This window comes from Sabethes cyaneus, chromosome 2 (genome assembly GCF_943734655.1).
Source record: "Sabethes cyaneus chromosome 2, idSabCyanKW18_F2, whole genome shotgun sequence".
Taxonomy (NCBI): Eukaryota; Metazoa; Arthropoda; class Insecta; order Diptera; family Culicidae; genus Sabethes; species Sabethes cyaneus.
In genome coordinates, this window is record NC_071354.1 from 227,646,177 (window position 1) to 227,666,970 (window position 20,794).

General features: G+C 39.3%; 1 protein-coding gene across 1 annotated transcript in view; it reads right to left on the reverse strand.

Moving 5' to 3' along the window:
* Positions 1-20,355, reverse strand: part of LOC128738030 (rap guanine nucleotide exchange factor 4) — a 268,496-nt gene extending 248,141 nt beyond the window's left edge. Inside the window, exon 1 of the mRNA XM_053832845.1 lies at positions 19,987-20,355. The gene's annotated coding sequence lies outside the window, so the exon portion shown is untranslated. The remainder of the gene's footprint in view (positions 1-19,986) is intronic.
* Positions 20,356-20,794: the final 439 nt, after the last annotated feature.

Sequence of the window (20,794 nt, forward strand, 5' to 3'; positions counted from 1 at the left end):
CTGTAAGAAGGTTTGACAGAAAGTCAGACAGAAGACCACAAAAAAGTCAGAAAGTAGGCCCTGAAGAAGACTAACAAAAAGTCACAAGAAACCCAGAAAACAAGCCAAATAACGCCGCAAACAGCGCCATAAGGAGGGTAGAAACAATTCCGGAAAGAAGGTTTTGCAAGAAGAGCAGAAAGAAGGCAAGAAGACGGCTACCATACTATGTCAAAAAAATGGCGAGAAAGAAGGCAAGAAAAAAGCTAAAAATAAACCCAAAACAAATGCATAGAACGAAGATCAGAAAAGTCAGAATAAAGATCAGAAAGAAGGACAGAAGATGGCCACAACACAAGGCACAAGGAAAGGACTAAAAGAAGATCAGGAAAAAGCTGAAGTAAAGTCAGAGAAAAAGCTAGGAATAAGTTCAGAAAAAGATTACAAAGATAACCATAAACATGGCAGTTGTCCGAAAAGAAGGCCATTAAAAATGCAGATAATGTTCAGAAAGAAATCCAGAAAGAAAGTCTGAAAGAAAGCTTGAGAGAAGTCCAGAAAAAAATTAGAAAGAAAGCCCTTAAGAATGCCAGAAAAGAGTTACAAGAAACCCAGAAAACAAGCCAAATAATACCTTAGCGCCATAAAAAGGCAGGAACAATTCCAAAAAGAAGATTAGAAAGAAGTGCAGAAAAAAGCGAGTAGACGGCAAGAAGATCGTCAGAAAGAAGGCCAGAAAAAAGTCAGTTATAAACCCAAAACAAAGGCCAAAAACGAAGACTAGAAAGGTCAGAATAGATGTCAGAAAAACGGCCAGAAATAGGTAGAAAGAATATCACAAACATGGCCAGAAGATAGCCAGAACACAAAGCACAGAAAAAGGACCAACTAAAGGCCAGGACGAATGTAGAAATAAAGTCAGAGAGAATTAAAAGATAGTCCGGTAGTTGTCCGGAAAGAAGGCCCGGAAAAAGGCCAGGAAAGAGCCAAAAACAATAAAAAAATTCAAAAACTGTCAGAAAGGATAGAAGAAAGAAGGCTAGAAAAAAAGGTCAAGAGAAAACCACAGAAATGGCCAGAATAGAGAATCGAAAAAGACTCATGACAAAACCGGATTGAAGACCGTAAAGAAAGTCAGAAAAATGACCACGAAAAAAGGCCATGCAGAATGCAGAAATATGTTCAAAAAGCAGGCTTATGTCGAAAAAAAAAAGACTTGAAAGAAAGCTAGACAGGTCGGAAAAATGGCTTGAAATAAGCACAGAAAAAGACTGAATGCCATAAAAAACAAAGGTAAAACAGAATAAATTTCAGAAAGTAGGCCAGAGGGCAGGCAGGCAGAAAGCAGGCTTGAAAATAGACCAGAAGCAAGGCCAGATTGGCTAACTACCAGAAAGGAGGGTCAGAATGAAGGACACAAAGAAACCAGAAAAAAACCCAAAATTAAGGCCACACAGAAGACCTGGAATAACGCGATAAAGAATTCAAAAATATGTGTAGAAAGAAAGTCAAGACCAGAAACAAGGCCAAAAAGAAGTCCAGAAAAAAGAGCAGAATTCAAAATCAAAGAAAACAACAGGAACAAGGTATGAGCGAAGACCAGAAAAAAACAAAAACAAAACAAGAGTAGAAAAATCAAAGAGAAGACAGAATGGAAGGCCAGAATGAAAGCTGGAATGAAAGCCAAAGAGAGACCGAGAAAAAAGGCCGAAAGGAAGACCAGAAAAAAGATAAGAAAGAATGCTATAAAGAAGGCTAAATAAGGTCCAAAAACATCACCAGAAACTAGAAAACCCGAAACCAGAATAAGGCCGTGCATAAATTCGAAAGGCTCGAAAACAGTAGAAAGACAGCCTTAAAGGAAAGCAGAAAGAAGGCCATAAAGAAAGGTCGGGGTTAGTCCTGGCGTAGTGGTTAGCATTCACGCCTCTCACGCCGAGGACTTGGGTTCAAATCCCAACCCCGCGGAAATTACGAATGACCCAAGCTGTTCTAAGTGTCTATAATCTTATCAAAAAAAGAAAGGTACAAAAAAGGGCAAAAAACCACATAAAGAAAGCTAAAAGTAAACCAGATAAAAGGCCAAAAGGTTAGAGTGAAAGCCAAAAATAAAGGCCCGCAATGAAGGCAAAAAGCATTTCAGAAAGCTCAGAAACTACAAACAAGGCCAGAAGAAGGACAGAACACAAAGTCAAAAGTCAAGGTTAGAAAAAACCAAAAAGAAACCCGGCAAACGTAAAAAAAAACAGAGAGAAGATTAGATAAAAGGCAGGAAAGGAGACCAGATTGAAGACCAAAAGCGGGAAAAAAATTACCCCAGAAAAAAGGCCACAAAGAACGTCATGAAGAAGGCAGAAAGATACCTAGAAGGGAGGCCTGACGGAAGGTCAAAAAAATTACCAAAACTAGTACAGAAAAAGACTAGAAAGAATATGCCTTATATAATGTCATTGTCAAATAAAAGGCAAAAAGAAGGCCAGGAAGAAGACCAGAAATAACGCAGCATAAGACGACTAGAAAGAAGAACAGAACGAAGACCAGAAAGAAGGCTAGAATAAAGGCCAGTAAACAGACAAAAGAAAGCCAGAAACAAGACTAGTAAGAAAGCCAAAGAATGTCAAAAGAAGATCAGAAATAAGGCCAGAAACAAACCCAGAAAATGACTAGAAAGCAGATAAAAAGAGACCAGAAACATGGGCAGAAATAAGATAGAAAGAAGACTTCAGCCTTCCAGAAAACCTGGAACAACCCCAAAATGTCACGAAGAAGATCAGGAATAAGGCCCTGAATGAAGGCCAAAGGGATTGCCAGATAAAAGGCTAAATAGAAGGCCAAAAAGAAAACCAAACAAAGGTCAGAAGAAGACTAGAAAGAATGGCGAAAGTTTCTTTGTTTTGAAATCGATCTTATGGAGTACATGCTCCAGTGTGTCCCAGCCTGGGCCCGTCAATGTTAACAGACCAAATTTTGGTCACTTAAACTGTTACAACTGTGTAATCAGCATTGTAACTTGGGGTATGCAGAGTTTTAAGTGTGACGTGATGTGATGTGAGATGTGATTCATGTATGATGTGTCAGTGAAGTGGGATTTGATGTGCGGTTAGAAGTGACGTGTTTCGTCCGGAATAATACAACATACAAATTTGCATATTATATGAGTTGTAGGCGATTTTAACTTTGTTGTTATAGACCGCCAGTGCGTGAGATGGCAATGCACTTTCAGGATAATTGTCCCTCCCGTTGTTCGTGCACCGAGCACCGAACGAGTTCGGAGGCTACGGTCTTGCAGCTGAACCAAACAAAAGTTTTCGGTTTTTCTTTCTCGACATGTTCAAGCACAACTACTTCTGGCAGTTACTTGCTAAATATTAATGTTTTCGCCCATTGTGACCGTTACGATGCGATGGGAATCGCATCTCGTGGATTGGCTCTTTTTGCGCAGATGTGGATCACAATCACGCAAGTACGAAGTACGAAGAACCGTTCGACTATATGCCGAACAACCAAACAACCACCATGCTTGGCTGGGAACCGCATCGAACGACGAATAAGTGTGATGATGCGAAGTGCTCTTTAAAACTAATTCGGATGTCGTTACCCCGCCGAGGGTACCCTCCATTGACAATTGGCCGACCTGTTGGCAATTATCTGCGAATTTCAGACAACACAACAACCGCTACTCTACGATGCGTTTCCTAATATACGTTCCTTTGTTCGGCCGGTTCCCAACCACTGGGAAAAGAGATTATAAAATCGTCGGATGAGATGTCGAGTGGAAAATAAACATTTTCAAATGCTGTTTTAATGACTTGAACCCACGAATTGTGTGTTTGGAGAAGGTAAGAAGACGTCGAAGAGGTTGAATTGCAGAATCTAAGCCAAATGAAAGAGCAATTCGGCCCTAATTATTCCTTTGGTCATAATAATCTCAAGCTCAAAAGCACCGGTTTGACCTCCACCGAGATCGTTAGTATCGTAATGACAGGTCATGTAGGCATCGCTCGCCATCGACAGCCGGAGTGAGTGTTGTATCCTCCCCCGCTAGGTTTTGCGCGGATTATAATAATCACCCACACTGCTAGCTAGCGTGCACCATATTTGTGCCGCCGAGCAGCCACGGCAACCCACAGAAATGAACATACCCGGCCGTTGGTTGGAGCGAAATCTTGGCGGCCTCCTGCAGGCCAGATTGGCTCGAAGATTGTTTGATGGAGAAACGATGAAACTTATTACGAATTTTATTGATGAAAAGTTGTTTCATTTATGAAATGATTCCATTTGGTGGATGGGAATAAGATGTATAAGGACAACAATGCATAGTTTGAATCTATTCACATATAAATGTTGCTACTTAGGTACATTTTGAATATATATGATTAAAAGAGTATCAAGTTTAGATTTTTTTACAGGAAACATAAAAATTTGAATAAAACGGAAAGAAGTTTTATTTGTTTGTTTAACGTTTCAAGTTGCCATAATTCTGCAACCTTATCGCGTAAATAAAACTACTGTGAATCGAGCAAACAGAGAACTGCCCGAATGGCACTTCGACCTGAAATGATCACTTTCAAAGTCTCCCGGTTTCCTCGTTTTTTTCCACGATCTCGACCGTCTCGCCATGGTCGCGCCGCGCCGCTAACGACGACGATGACGGCTGCGGCGGTGCGCTGGACCACACGGCCGGCCGCAAGCGCGCAACGTACGCAAGCTCAAGCAAAGTGCGTCGGCGTTTTCTCTCTCGTGCGCACTGCGTTGCTGCTTGCTGATTATAATGGGGTAGTTTATTCATTATTAAATCGATGCTATAGCATCACAACCCACGAGAGGGCAAACTGCGCGGCGTAATGGACCGATGATGGGGCTTTGCCTTTTCCCGTTTTGGACTGTTGGCGTTTGTTTTGTTTTTTTTTCGGCTATTTCACAGCGCTTAATTGATGGGGAGACACAATTCGACATGGCGCATTTATTATGCGACAGTGTGTTCCGGGAAGAGTTTAAATTTTTGATTTGCTAAAGTGTGTTGCGCCGCTGTGCCAATGGCAAACCGATCGGTGGAGCGAGCGCAACAAAACAGTCTTACACATTGATTTCGTACAAGAAAGCACTGTTTGTGTGTGACTTGGTTCATAATTTGCGAGTTTGAATAGTCTTGAAAAATATGAACAAGTAAATGCAGCTTATATTTATTGGCCAAAGATTATCGGAATATGATTACATAAGCCGGTAGTAAAATAGCAAAGCCGTTATGTTCCGTTTTGGAAACTTGACTTGTTAATTGACAGACTTTGCGGTCAGCTGTTAGAGTACAGGACAATTGCGCGGCTAATGCTATCCTATTGACTCCTACTCTATTGTCTCTTCGAACTTCCTATAATTTTGTCTCTTCGAACATAAGGCGACTGGCTTATTATGCCACAGTTCTACCTCGAGATCATCTGGGAACGGACTTAAAAGGTAGTAGAAAGAATAATACTTTTAGTTTTTAAACTTTTTTGGAAGACAGAATTCATGGAAACTTTGTGTGTGTAAAGAGTTTATGTAAAAAAAGCAACTGTAGTTTTAATATTTTTTTTTTGAAACGATGGTTCTACAATTGATGAAGGGACGGTAGGGGAAAGAAATGAAAATTTTTGGTGAAGGAGGGGAAGAGCGGAAAGGAAAGGGGGGGGGGATATAGGTAGCTACGCTTGACAAGTAGTCATTTTGACTCCTACCTTTTGTCCAATGTTGGAAGGTGCATAAGTCGAACCAAGCTATAATATGAGATTATACCCGGATTTGAACCCACAACACCCGCCAGGGCATGTGGTTCGCTGTGCAGCGCACCTTATTATTATTGCGAAAGTTCATTAGTCTATCCTTCATTTAATAATCAAAAGTAAGCTTGACCTTCATTATAGTCTCATTGTAGGCCTTTATTCCGGTTTTCTTTTTAGCCTTTTTTCTAGCATTCTTTTTGGCCTTCTTCTGGTTTTGCTTCTGATTTTCTTGCAGTCTTGTTCTTTCTGGTCTTTTACTGAGTTGGTTTCTGAACTTCTTCATAACGTTCATTGTGGACACCTTTCTGCCTTCTTTGCGGTCGTAATTCTGGTCTTCTTCTAGCCTTATTTCTGGCTTTCCTTGGGACCTTCCGTCTGGTTCTTCTGGATTTCGTTATGGTTTTTTGTGACCTTCTTTTGGGTCTTTTTTATGGCCTTACCTTGACTTTTGGGTGGGTGCTCTTCTTTCTAACCTACTTTCTGACCTTCTATCTGGCTTTCATTTGCTTTTTTATGAGCTCCATTCTGGACCTCTTTCTGCCTTCTTTATGGCGCTCTCCCTTTGTGGCCTGCTCTGCGGCCTTCTTTCTGGTGCTCTTCTGGCATATTTTCAGACTTTCTATGTAAACTTCTTCCTAGCTTTCTTTTTAATCTTATTTTGGCCTTGTTCCTGGCTTTCTTTCTGCTTTTTCTATGGCGTTCTTTCTGATCATTTTCTGAACTTTTCTCTGGTCGTTTTTCTAATCTTCTGTCTGGTTTTCTTTCAGGCCTTCTTGAAAGTTTTCTTTCTGGAAATCTTTCCTTTTTCATGGTGTTCTTTCCCCTCTTTTTAAAGGCCTTCTTTGCACCCTTTTTCTGATATTTTGACCTTCATTTTGGTTTTCAATCTGGTCTTATTTCTGACATACTTTTTGGCCTCCTTTCTGGAATTATTACTGCACACTTTTTGGCATTTTTTCTTTACTTTGTTTTCTGGGCTTCTTTCGGCTTTTTGCCTGGCCTACTTTGACCATTTTTCTGACTCTTATGTCTTCTTTTTTTCTGGACCTTTTTCTTGTATTTTTTTCTGGTTTTCTTTTTTGAATTTTGCTGACCAGCTTTTAGGTTTTTGCCTTGCACTTTTTTTGGGTTTCTTTTTACATTCTTCTCACATTCTGGCCATATTTTTGGTGTTCTTCCTAACATTGTGGAAGCGTACTGGGTACATAACCTATTAGAGGTATTAGAATACGGGAAACGTGGGCACTTTCTCGTGAAACAATAAACGAGTGTGGTCGCTAGTAGTTAACAGAACGGAATGAATGAATGAATGTTTTATTTAATAATTAATCAAGAACAATATATGAGTGGCAGTGTTGCCGATTTAATAGATTACACAGTAGTTGTTGTGGAACCCAGATGTTCAACCAGTTCAACAGTTTCTGGCGTTTTTTCTGGCCTTTATTCTGTCTTCTTTCTTGCTTTCTTTCTGGAACCCTTTCTGCCTGGCGTTCTTTGTGGTCATTTTCCGGACATATTTCTAATCTTCTGTCTGTCTCTCACTGAGACCGGCTTCATGACCTTTTTTCTAAACAACTTTCTGCCTTCTTTATGGTGTTATTCTGCTCTTTTTTGTCCCGTTTTTTGCGCACTTGTTTCTGCTGGTCATTGTGGCTAATTTCAGATATTCTTTTGCCATTTTTTCTAGCTATCTTTACCTTTTTACTACTCATCGCTTTGGGCGTCTTTCTACATTCTTTATAGCGTTCTTTCTTATCTTCTTAGTGGACTTATTATATCTGGCATTCTATTCCTTCTTCTTTATGAACTGACCTTTATGGACCTTTAGTTCTTTTTTGGCTTTTTCTCCTTTTTTGGCCTTTACCTAGTCTTCTCTGACTTTGGTCTTTAACCTTGTGTTCTGCCCCTTTTCTGCTCCTTTTAGTGGATTTCTCTTTGACCTTCTTTCTGGTCTTCTGTCTGGCTTTATTCTAGGCCATTTTTATAGTATTCTTTCTGGACAGATTTCCTCGTTCTTTGTGGCGTTATTTTTGGTCTTTTTGAGGCCTCTTTTATGGTTTTATTACTGGCTTTCTTTCCGGCATTCATTCTGGTCTGATTTTTGGGCTTTTTTTTCAGACTATTTTTCTAGTCTTCTCTTGACTTTCTTTCCAGCCTTTTTCTGGACGTTTTCTAGGAATTTTTAGTTTTTACTTGAATTGCTTGTTAGTTGCTTTTTGACCTTATATCCGAATTTCTTTCTTGCTTTCTTTCTGGTCTTTTCCGGCATTTTTTGGATTTCTTGATTTCTTTATGACTGTTCTTTCCGTCCTTTTTCAGACGTACTTTCGGGTTTTCTTTCCGGATAACTGTTTGCCTTCTTTATGGTGATTTTTCTGGTCTCTTTTTGGGCGGGTTGTGGCCTTCTCTCTGTATTTATATCTGGTCTTCCATCTAAACCTTTTTGCTTTATTAATGGCATTCTTTCTGCTCTTTTTTATGACTTGTTTACTGGTCGTCTATTTTCCAGTTTTTCGGCTTGCTTTTTATCGTACGTTGTGGTCTTCTTTCTAGTCTTTCCTGGGGCTCTTTTAGATTTTTTGACCTTCTTTTGAGCCAGTTTTCTGACCATTTTTACTCTTTTCTGGCCTCGTTTTTGGTCCTGGTTTTGACCTTTATTGTAGCTTTTTTTTGCTTTTAGCCTGGTTCTCTTTTTGGCCAGGTTTGGTTTCTTTTTAGACGTTTTTCTGGTCTTCTCCTGACCTGCCTTCTAGCGTTTTTTCTGGCTTTCTCTTTTGCCTTCATTTCGGGTTTTAATTTTTTTTCATTTGTTTGCTTCCATTGACGTTATCTTATCTTTTTATTTATTTTTTATTTTAGTTTCTTCTCAATTGTTTAATTTTGACTCAGAATTGTCCTAACTATATTGCAGATTTGATTCAATTTTTGTGCTATTCACGTGATGCTTACATAATTTTAGACCTAGTATGCTGGCTTTCTTCTACTCCTTTTGTTTTTGGTCTCCTCTCTGACGTCTTATGTCTTCTTTCTAGCCCTTTTCCTGACCTTTTTCTAGCCTTCTTGCCATCTTTCTGCCTTTTTAATGACGCTCTTTTTGGTCTTCTCTGAACTCGTTTCTCATCTTCTTTATGGTCTTCTTCTGGCCTATTTTCTTTCTGGCATTTTCCCGGTATTCTTCCTAGTCTTGTTTCTAATTTTCTTTTCTGTTTTCTGAATTTATATTTGACTTTTGCTGGCCTTGTTACTAATTTTCTTTCTGGCCTTCTTTGTTGTCTTCCTTTTAGTCTTCTACTGACCGTAATTCTGGCTATCATTGTGACCTTTGTTTTGACCTTCTTTCTAACGTTCTCTGTAGTCTTCTCTTTGATCTACTGCGCTGGTTTTCTTCTGGCCATATTTCTGCTCTTCTTTCTGAAGGCTTTTATGGAGTTCTTTCTGGTCTTTTTCTGATTTCTGGTCATCTCTTTGGCTTTCTTTCTAGTCATCTGTCCGCCTTCCATGACAAATTTCTGTATTCTTTGTGGCGGTATTTCGAGTCTTGATTGTAGCCTTATTACTCATTTCTTTCCGATCTTTTTTCTGACTTTCTTAGAATTTCATAAAATTTTACATACGAGCATAGTTTATGAAAACTTAATGGAAAAAATATTTGAAAAAATTCAAGTTCTCCTCCCAAGCAACAATGTGAGTTTTATTATACTCTTATGGCGGTTTTAATGACCAATTTTGATTTTAAATGCCATCATAAGAGTGTGATTAAACCCAAATTGTTACTTGGACTATTTCCCTAGATAATTCCAAAGGCAATTTTCCGAATTTCTCTGCGTCGTGCATCTTAAAAGTTTATAAACCAAGCGTCGAAAAACAATTTTTTTTCTTTGAAAATGCAATAAAGGTTTTTCAGCAATTTAGTATTTCATACAATTTTCTATGACTGTGAAAAACTCTAAACAGAAGTCGCAAAATTCATAGTCTAATTCCAAGAAAATTTATGAAATATTTTTTTTGATGACCAATTATATTGTCTTTTAGTGACAAAAATTTCGCCCTAGCGTTTTGTCAGAGAATTTTTCGGAAAACTTCAATGAAAATTCGGAAAAACTATTTTCTAATTTTTGGAAATTTTTTCTTCTTTAGCAATTTATATTTTAAGAAAAACTGCTCAAAATCGAGATGTATTAGCGTTTTGAATTGATAGAATCAATGTTATTCGGGCAGCGTCGAATGTGGTGAATATAGCGGGTTGGTTAAAACTTGCCAGCCGTTGCTTTCTAAATGAAAACACCTGGTAGAAAATATATAATATGATGAATCACAAATCTTTCAATTACTATAGATCCACTTTAATTATATTGTTCTTAAGGGGAGTAATTACTTAAAACAAACAAAAGTTAATTCGTGGCTTTTATTATAGTGATATTGTACATTGCTATTAAACTGAATACAGCGCAAAATAATCACCTGTGTCTCACTAGCACTTGTCATAATAATTAAGTCTGTCGTGATTTTTTGTACATTGTTTGAAACAGTTTCAACTAAAGTCGCCTTCACGGCTCCCACCAACACTCAATCAATGTTCTTTTTTGGTTTTGAATAAGTTTGCGACCGTGAAACACATTGCATGTCTCCATTGCAGACCCATTGAGAGACCCACTACGGATTGGCAAAGTGATTAAGCACTGTTTGGCAGCAACAAGCTAAATTAATTAGTAAAATAGTGGCGAACCATTCTCGTACCTACTTAAGTTTTTCGTTTGCGTGTTCCGTGCAGTCAGTTTGATTTGTGCGATTATTGCTTTCCGACGGAATTTTCTCTCTCCGGTTCCGTTACCGGTCGGAACGCTCGCTGCTACCTGCCTGCCTGCCTAGCAATGTTATTGTTATTATTTTCTATGCTGAGCTGGCCTGCGCCAGCTAGCAGTTGCCTGTGGGGGAGGAATGCGGTTCCGGAAAACCACTCCAAGGTCACGCAAACGTGCAGCAACGTAAAAACGTATAGACGGCAGATACCACCGAGCCAGAGCGACAGAGAGACAGAAAGGGAGAGAGCATTGGCTTTTCCCCAGCAGCGTTACCGTTGTTGGTTGGGTCGCTCGGTGTGAAAATGCGGGCCGTTTGTCGCTTGCCTGCCTGCCTGCCCGGTTCTGTTTAGTATTCTTCGAAGTTACGTTGGATTAAATGAGGTTAAAGGGTGCAGTGTACTCTTCCTAGTCAAAGCCAAAGCCAAAGCTCAGGCACATGAACGGGACGAGGCTTCTTTGGCTTCGGTTTGGCTACGGTTAGAAGACGACATTCTACTAGCATCACGTCAACTAGCATTACGACGGGGCTAGGAACAAAGAGCGGATTGTTTGCTCACCGGCTGGCTAAAACGGTGCTTCGTGGTCGTAAAACATTCCCTAATAAATTGTATTCCGGATAATTTGATACACCATGGAATGGAACGGAAAACGGCGGAAGTAAATACAATTTGTACGCGTCCCGTCCCGGGGACTGTTTTAAAATTGATTAGATAGAAAATTGGATTATTTTTAATTTTCAAAGTGATGAATAATTTATATAATTCTGCTGTGTTTTCCAGTGTGACTTGTGTTGCTTTCCAACGGAACTGGTTGGTTTATGTGATTATTGCCGGTACGCCATTAAGAAGTGATGTCAGCAAATATTAAACTTAAATTGCGCTTTGAAACATTAACGGATTTGAATATTGCAATGCAATCAACTTCGAATTCAGACCATTTTCGTCGATTTCATATATATGCTTCCAATGATTTACATTTAAAGCTATGCCGACAAGTCATGTCAATCCCTTTCATGTAGAGGAAAAATCCTTCTACAGATACACTAATTTTGACTACTAGTTGATGTCTTCTATGTCGACGTGAACGACGAAGGATATAGCAACAGGATTTTGCTTTTCCCGTATACCCTACAATAAAAGGTGTCGTATGGGATCCAAGATTCAAGACCTTTGTCTTGACTTTCTCAGTAAAGTCAGATCGCAAAATGATATCATCTTGCACCGGGATATTTTGTGAGCTGCAGCAAGATTTCCGTAGATGAAAGAAAAGCATGTAATTTGATTAAGGCTTTCTCTGTAAGATGAATGCTCTTCCAGGTTTGTCATAAACTTCCAAACTTCGATGAAATATAAATTAGGGATTTTGAATCAACAGCACAGTTCTTAACTCGTTTTCATAGCATCTTTTTAAAATTATCTTATCTTTCAGTAGTAAAAATTGAACGATGGTGTTCTAGTTTGCTCCATAACTCCGAAACGACCGAAAATCTAACGACTAACAATGCTACATGACCGGTTGCTGGAACCTCCCTGTGCTACGTACATATTTTGGTGATAATTTGATTTCATTCAGAAATCACGAAGCTTTAGAGCGCCTTTAAGGGAAAATTTTGACCACGAACCTTAAGTCAATAAAAATTATCAGATTCAAATATTGAAAATGAATGCCTACCGGAGATACCGCAGAGAGGGCAATGACGTGAAGGGTCGTCGGTGTAGATACTCCCATTCACAGGAGAGGCTTTTCTAAGTGAGGAAATGCGTCATGCGTCGTTAAAATTCTTATAGAAGAGTAAACAAATAATTCGAGAAATCAAACAGACGATAACGTTTCTCTAGACACGGCGAAATAAGCTGGTTAGAAGATAGGATGTTTATTTTTGTGTGAATATTTTCAACTAGATTTTTTTCCTAGAATATGATTCAGATAATAATGATTTTAGTCATTGTCACAAGCAAGTATGAGCTAGGATGAAAAAGTCTAGAATGGAGCCTCAGAATTTCGATAAATAAACTGACAAATAAAAATCTAAATCGCAATCGCAATATAATGTACTAGTGCTGTTAATGTTCATTACTTTACACTAGCACACTACACTAACACTAACACAAATTATATTAGTTGGAACTGAAAAGTTGTTTTACATGCGGGAAAAATATTAAATGGTTGGCAAAAATCAACAGCATAAGATGAGACTTTATTGAAATATCTGATTATCCATTAATACTTATGTAATCATTACAATAAAATTTTACTGCAATTCCACAAACATAACAAAATAACAAACGTCGTAACAAGTATGTGATCAAGTTAGGTTACTCTTAACTATCAGTAAATATCACTAATTTGACCCATCACGGCATTGAAGAAAAATAATTGATTTCAAAGCAGCATACGGTACGGTCAATCGAGACCAATTATGGCACATAATGCACGAGACCGGCTTTCCGGATAAACTGACGTGACTGATCAGATGTGTTTCGCTCGTCTCGAGGACACATTCGAGTCCCTTCGAGACGCGGCTAGGGTTGAGACAAGGTGACGGTTTATCCAGCATGCTGTTCTGCATCGTCCTTGAGGGGGTGATCCGACCAGTGAACATCGAAACGAGAGGCATGATTTTCATCAATGGTAGCCAACTCCTAAGCTTTGCAGATGACTTTGATAGCACAGCCAGAGGAACCTTGCGACGGTGGAGGCAATCAAGAATCATCAAGAATAGGCTCAAACGCGCACCTCCCACAGACGCACAGTCTTCGGAGAAGTTCCTTAAAAAAGTATTCTGCATCTGTTGACACTTTCATACAATTAGATATTAAGGGGATAACTCATTTGAAAAAATTTACTTTTTATAGGAACTAGATAGCATGTTCATGTGTTTAGTAAAGTTGTAGATCTTTATATTTCATTAAACTTTGCCGAAGATACTAAGTATCTGCATCATATGCTTTGGGAGATATAATTGACTTTCTGTCGTGACCCCTTTAAAACCAGTTTTTTAAACTTTTTGTACACAAAACCTCATCTAACAGGTTTGAAATGTTCCGCAAACTTTTTGATACTATCAAAATACGTAACTTTCTAGAAGGTGTAAATATCGGATGTTGCTTTATTTGCTTTAATAATTGATTTGAAGCATAAATTTTACCGTTTTTACAAGTATTTTTTCCGCAAATAAGCGCCTACTGGCAGCTAAAGTTAGCATCGCTAGAACCGCCATATAATATATCACGGCCGGGTTTGCACGGGCGTTTTGGTTATTTCAATTATGAATTGCATTCATATACGCTGGTTTTAGAAAGTTAGCCGGGTTTTATTATTCCTAGATGTTCATAATAATTTCACAGGACCTCGTCCACGTCTGTTTCACTATCTGTTGCAGAATTACTTTCATACCCATGGCTTGGCTTTGCTTTGTCATAGCAATAAATTCTAAGACTGGCAACATCGGCAACATTCTAATGGATTTAATGTAAACAGACGCGATGACAGTCGTGTTTCTGGCACTTGCTGTACACTGAATGCAATAGAATATCCAAGCGAACTAAAACCTCGGTGCAATTATATTTTCAAATAAATCCGGTGAATGTAAATTCATAATTGAAATAAACAAAACGATTAAACTCAAAATTCCCGAGCAGACCCAGGCGTGTTTTTTTGGCACACTTATACTATATTCTATGGCGGTTCAAGTGATGCTAACTTAAGCTGCCAGTAGGTGCCTATTTACGTAAAAAATTACTTGTAAAAAGGGTAAAATTTGTGCTTCAAATCAATTTTCAAAACAAATAAAGCAATATACGACATTTACACCTTCTAGAAAGTTACGTATTTTGATAGTATCAAAAAGTTTGCGGAACATTTCAAAACATGTTAGATGAGGTTTTGTGTACAAAAAGTTTAAAAAACTGATTTTAAGGGCGTCACGACAGAAAGTCAATTATATCTCGCAAGGCATATGATGCAGATACCTAGTATCTTCAGTAAAGTTCATTGAAATTCAAAGATCTACAACTTTGCTGAACACATGAGCATGCTATCTAGTTCCTATAATAAGTTAATTTTTTCAAATGTGTTATCCCCTTAATATCTAATTGTATGAAAATGTCAATAGATGCAGAATACTTTTTTAAGGAACTTCTCCGAAGACACCTAAGCTCAAAAACATCAGAAAAAGCGAGAAAATACTTATGACCGTCTTTTTCCAGAATGGTCCCACTGACTGTGAGACGGTAACCGTTGACGGCGACGAACTAGAAGTGGTAGATGAGTTCGTGTACTTGCGATCGTTGGTGAGCGCGGACAACTACACTAGTAAGGAGATTCAGTGGTGCATTTAAGCGGGGAAATCGGGCCTAAGTTGCCATTCGCAAAACGCTACGGTCAAGAACCATGCAGTACCGTACGAAGCTGACAATGTACAAAACCCTTATTAGACCCTTATTAGTAGTTTTTTATGGATTTGAATCCGTGTTCGAGTGGAAGATACTGTGGACGATATTTGGCAGAGTATTTGTATTTGTATTTTGGTCGATTCATCTGACAATTTTGATATTATCTACATGCATATGAATTTAAATCTAGAACCTAGACCTAGACCTTGTCAGTCTTCTACTAAAGGCGCCTGAAGAAACGTCTCCAAAGTCAAATAATTCTTCGACCAGCGTGAAGGTGCGGATGCATGACGTCAGTGGTTCATAAAACCCGTACATAGTCCGATGGAATCTGGTTGTCAGTAAATTTGATGGGCGAAGCTGTCTACGTGAAGTACGAAAATCAATACGGGACACCAGAGCCGGGGCATCTATTTCATTGTTAAGTTGCTTGTTGAATCCTTCGACGACTCTCCAATGTCTCTAAATCTAAAAGCTGACATCGGTCTACGTAGCGGGGAAGATTGTGAGGTAGACGCCAGGGTAGATGTCTCAGGGCGATACGAACAAATCTTCGTTGAATACGTACTATTCTGGCTTTCCAACACAGGTTTTGAGGATTCGCGGTTGGTTATAATCACCACAAATGAGAATTTTTTCTTCTGAAGACCCCTTGTCACGTAATTCACGGATTGAGAGAATATGCTCATCGATAACCTTGACAACTTTACTTCTGTCAGGTGGGATGTAAACTGCAGCAGGCAAAAACTTCATTCCTTTGATGCCAGCAGAAACAAAGACTTGTTCGAGACAATGTCCATGTCTGAAGATGACCAGCGAACTAGGGTACTGTTGAGCAACGGCAATCAATACGCCACCAAAACTACTTTTGTCACTATTCCTCGAGTTACGATCACAACGATACACGTTGAAGGCGGATCCAAGCACCTGAAGAGAATTGATGCAGCCGTCGAAACCGGTTTCAGTTAGCAGGATTACATCGTAGTTGCAGTCATTAGTTGCAAGGAATAGGTTGTCCACTTCAGTCCTTAAACCTCGCACATTCTGATAGTATGCACAAATACCATCCACGTCATTGGTGTGTGCAGAAAGCTCCGAAACAAAACTCTCTGCACGTGGAGATTCCAAGCTGGAAGCGGGAAATACATCAGCGGAAGGAATGTCCGGATTACCATGGCACTTGCCTGCATAACTGGATTGGAAGATGAACTGGGATAAACTGAAAACGGAGAGTGGCGGTGGCGTGGCGGTGGAGAAACTCTCATCGTACATCTGGCAAAAGTCGGTAGGCTACGGCAGGCAGGGCACGTCGATGAAAACAGTTCTCTGCAACAACCCCCCTGGCACATATTGCGTCAGCTTCGTCTATCGTCATCAATAACAGCGGCATCCCTATTAGCCCTACCCCCCTGTGGTTTACCAATTATTACCTAATTTTAAAAAAATTAATGCAAGCTTTGTTTTAGTATATTGTCCGTCAACTTTTAAATCAAGCTGTAGTCACACACATATTTTTAGTGACTTAACTTGAAATAGTGAGAAACATTTGCGTAGCTTGCAGTGCTTTGCCTAGTCAACATTCAATAAATAATATGTAATTGTAGCCAACTGAATGTTGTGATTGTATAACCTAGAAGAAAATTGAGAATGCTTAGAGCACATAAACAAACTAACTTCTCCTTTTGCCTTTCAACAAAGCATGACATAATCGTTTTACCGTAAGCGGAGGAGAAAAATATATCAATCACTGCGAATTTACGTCTTCCAAACTAGCTGTTTTCAGCCCAGCAAATAGCAGGCGTGAAGGTGTACTCCGGCGAGCGGAACTGGAGGAACGACTTTCAGCAAGAGTAGTCAACTACTAGCCTTCGTAAATGACCTCGACATTATTACTAGTAACATTGGAACGGCGGATTCAATATACGTCAGACTAAAAACGGAGGCTAGGAGAATTGGATTACAAATGAATGGGTCGAAAACCAAATATATGGTAGGAAGAGGCTCCAGGCTTTCTTTGGACTCCGCAAGACGCTTCAATCAAGAAGCATACACCGCCGGACAAAGCTGACGATGTATAAAACGCTAATCAGACCGGTGATGCTCTACGGATTTGAAACAGTAACTTTGCTTACGGAAGACATGCGTAGATTTGCCGTAGTTGAACGAAAGGTGTTGCGGACTATTTTTGGCGGAGTACAAACGGATAGCGGAGAGTGGCGTAGGTGTATGAATCACGAGCTACAGGCACTACTTGGAGAGATTCCCATCGCACACCTGGCGAAAGTTCCGCAAGGATGCCGGACGACCGTGCAGTGTAATCCGTTCTCTTCAAAAACCCTACCGGCACCTGAAATAGAGGGGCCTAACGCGGTAGATGGTTCGACGAAGTTGAAGCCGACTTGCGTGTGTCGAGACGCGCAACGAACTGTGGACGAGTAACCCAGGATCAAATACAGTGGAGAGGTATTATTGATACGGCAAGACCCACCCGGGCTCTCGGCTCATAAAAGTAAGTTCAGCGAAGCAATATTGCAGAAAACCATCGCGAACAGGAACGGCCCCAGGTTGCCACCTTGAGAAACGCACGGTAGATTAATGAACTGAGTCGCGTTGCAGGAGACAAAATGTGCATAAGAAATGGAACCAAATGAAACAGCGGCCCATGAGCTACAGTTGGAAAACTCTAACTTGCATCTTGTAGCTGTTTTTATGACCGAATTTGACCATAGGCAAAAACTATAATCATCAAGCTTTTCAAATTCGCACTCATATTACAGTTCTGATTCAGGGAGTGTAAGCCAGGGCTCGACCTTGCGCTGTAAGTACCTCACGCTTGTACTCGGGTGGAAAAGAGAGCTTGAAAACCAACCCCCGAATGGTCCCCAGTGGTTCGAACAGTCAGTGGGCAAAGGTATAGTAGCTGGAACCTCTCTGGTTCCACGAGTAACGAGTGGACACTCTTCGGAACGTTTTTAGAGCAAGCTATAGAATTATTGCTATTGCTGCTATAGTGCTGGTAGTGGCTTCTGTATTTTAGGACATTTTTACGAAGTTTATAAAAGTTATGTTAACTGGATTTTTCGCTACTTGACAGCGGGCAACTTAAATAGATACAACTTTTCGTACCAATCTTCAAAGTTATAAACCATGAAGCTCGGTATACTGAACAACCTAAATCAGCCAACAAGGCTGCATTTTCAACTTGCAAGGCATGAGAAGAACAGTTCTAGATTCATTTATTAGATTATCAGAATGCATAAATAGAAAATTTTCAGCAGTTTCCGAAGTTGCATAGCATATGCGCATTAAATCTTGCATATTGGGATGATAGATGCTTGCCATGAATGCGCCATCAAAATAGTGCGTAATTCGGAAACCAGTAGTTTGAACAAAATAAATGAATTAAGAATTAGTCGTTCTTAACTTCTAGCTACACTCTATGCCATGAAAACACTTTACTTTGCCATACCATGCCTTGCATTGATCTAATAGCTGGAATTTTCGTTTCAGGCGTAAGACAAAATACTAGAATGTCAGTATGACCTAGCATAAAATACAGGTTTTACTCTTCATAATGGCAGCAAAAAATCTTTTTGGTCAGCCTATTGTTGTTTCAGATGTTGCAGAGCCAATCGATTTGATAGTGATTGTATGAAGAATCTCAAAAAAAAACTTTTGTTAATTTTATCACAGCAATTCAAAATAACTTTGAAATTAAAGCAAAACTTTTTCACGATTGAATTCTACTATGAATTTTATTCTCGACTGATACGTGTTTCGATAACAGATACTGCAAGTCGTCGTAGGCGAAATACGTGTCTATCGTAAACAAAATCAATAGTGAAATCCAATCGTGAAAAAGTTTCTGTTTAGTTTCAATCTACGTATTCCACTAAGAAGCTCAAAAAACTTCAGTCAAAATAGCTTTATTAAATCCACCAAAGAAATTTTTCGACGCAAAACAAACCATACAGAAGCAAAAGGCATCGACGCAAATGCAGCTTACGAATATTTTTAGAGAAAATGCATTTTTGTGGTGAACATTTTGTTGTGGTTGCTTATATAACCACTATTAAACGAATTGGCTATGCTACAGCCCTCATAAAACTGCTCTAAGTATGCCTATAGGAAGACGTAGCAATACAATTTGAGTCTTAATGTGGTTATTTATCAAATCGTAATAAACCAGTTAGTTTTGCATTTAAAACGGTAACTGACCAAGCTGACTTTCGATGCGATTATGAAGTATAAATAGAGTTTATCACAGAAAACCTGTATTTAATGCTAGGCTACATTGACATTCAGTAGAGCCGACTCATTGAAACTCATTGAGGGGAAAGTAGCAAACATCGCTGCATCATCCTTTATTCGAGAGTAGCACAATGCCGAATGCAGGGTGTTGTAATTTCACAGTTTGTAATAATAATCGCGTCGCCTACTGTTGGTTTTTACTATAAATCGGCAAAAAAGACTATCATTTTTTATAGAGCTGTGATTATTTTTTCAAAAATTATTGAACATTGGACAACATTGAAAAAGGATAATAAATTCAATTAGGACTGTCAACTTTAAAAACCGGTTGTTAGTCATTCCAGAGATTCAAGCAACTCGTCATGCCTTACCTGTGCAATAACAAATTTAAAGTTGATATATTCGCAGTGTGGCAAGGAATATTTTAAATTCCATTTTTAAGTACCCAAAAGTGAGTAAATAAATAATTATTAAATATTAAAATATTTGTTAGTAAAAGTTTTTGTTTAATAAATTGTATGTTCCATACAATTAATGTGAATTTCTCAACAGGTGATAGTTTCTATTTTGTGATATCTCATCATATGCAAAATTAATTAAAAAATGACGATTACGAGTTTTTTCCAGTTGTTCTTAACAGTCAACAATGCAATTGCATTTTACGAAGCGTTTCATTTGCATTTAACGATCGAATATAAAATTTTTTCATTAACGTTGAATGCACGACTTCTTCCATAAACGAGTAATCGTAAAAACTCGAATAGGTAGCTGCATATATTGAGACACAAAAGGTTCACTTACGATGGATGTGATCGCGTTCGGCCGGAAATGTACCGCCTTGTTTGCTAACCCTTGCTAGCAGCTTCCAACCAGCAACAGCTCACCGCAGAAACACAACAAACTAAAACGATCAACTTTCCAACTAAATTCCAAACACATCCCCGTCAAGCAGAGGAAGAAAAAATAATCACTTCTAAACGTGCAACTCGGCCAGCACAGCACAACAGTTGATCCCAATGAATTTAACCGGCAGCGTAAGCAGCAGCAAACCTAATCTGTTTTCCAAACAAACTTAGCACAACATTAAACATTCACTTTCCACAAGTAACACCGCACCACAGCAATGAAAGCATCGTAAACACAATCACTCGATTCAGCAGTGCACCAGCAGCACCAGTGAGTGTCAGTGAACGATTTTCCTTTCGTTTCCCGATAGATATTCCCTCCGAACGACGGTAATCACGATCAATGTTATGTGATCGATGATCATCACCCTGCCGCAATAGAACGAACCTTTAATTTGAATCACTTAAAAGATCATCACTTAATGGAATGGTTTTCCTTACGAACGACTGAATACAACAAGCAACGCAACGCGCCTCAGTGGGCATCCGACAGAGAACTGATCGCGCGGAAAGCTACGCGACGCGCCAAATGCTTGCTTGCCTGCGTGGTGCTGCGAAGCCGGTGACGACGGAGTCGCGCAGAGACCGCACTTCCTCCGACTGCGCTCTGGCCGGATCGGAGTGTAAGCAAAGAGAAGAGATGGAGAGAAACAACGCACGGACGGCCAGCCGGCCGTGTAAACAATTCTGCTTGTTTTCAGATT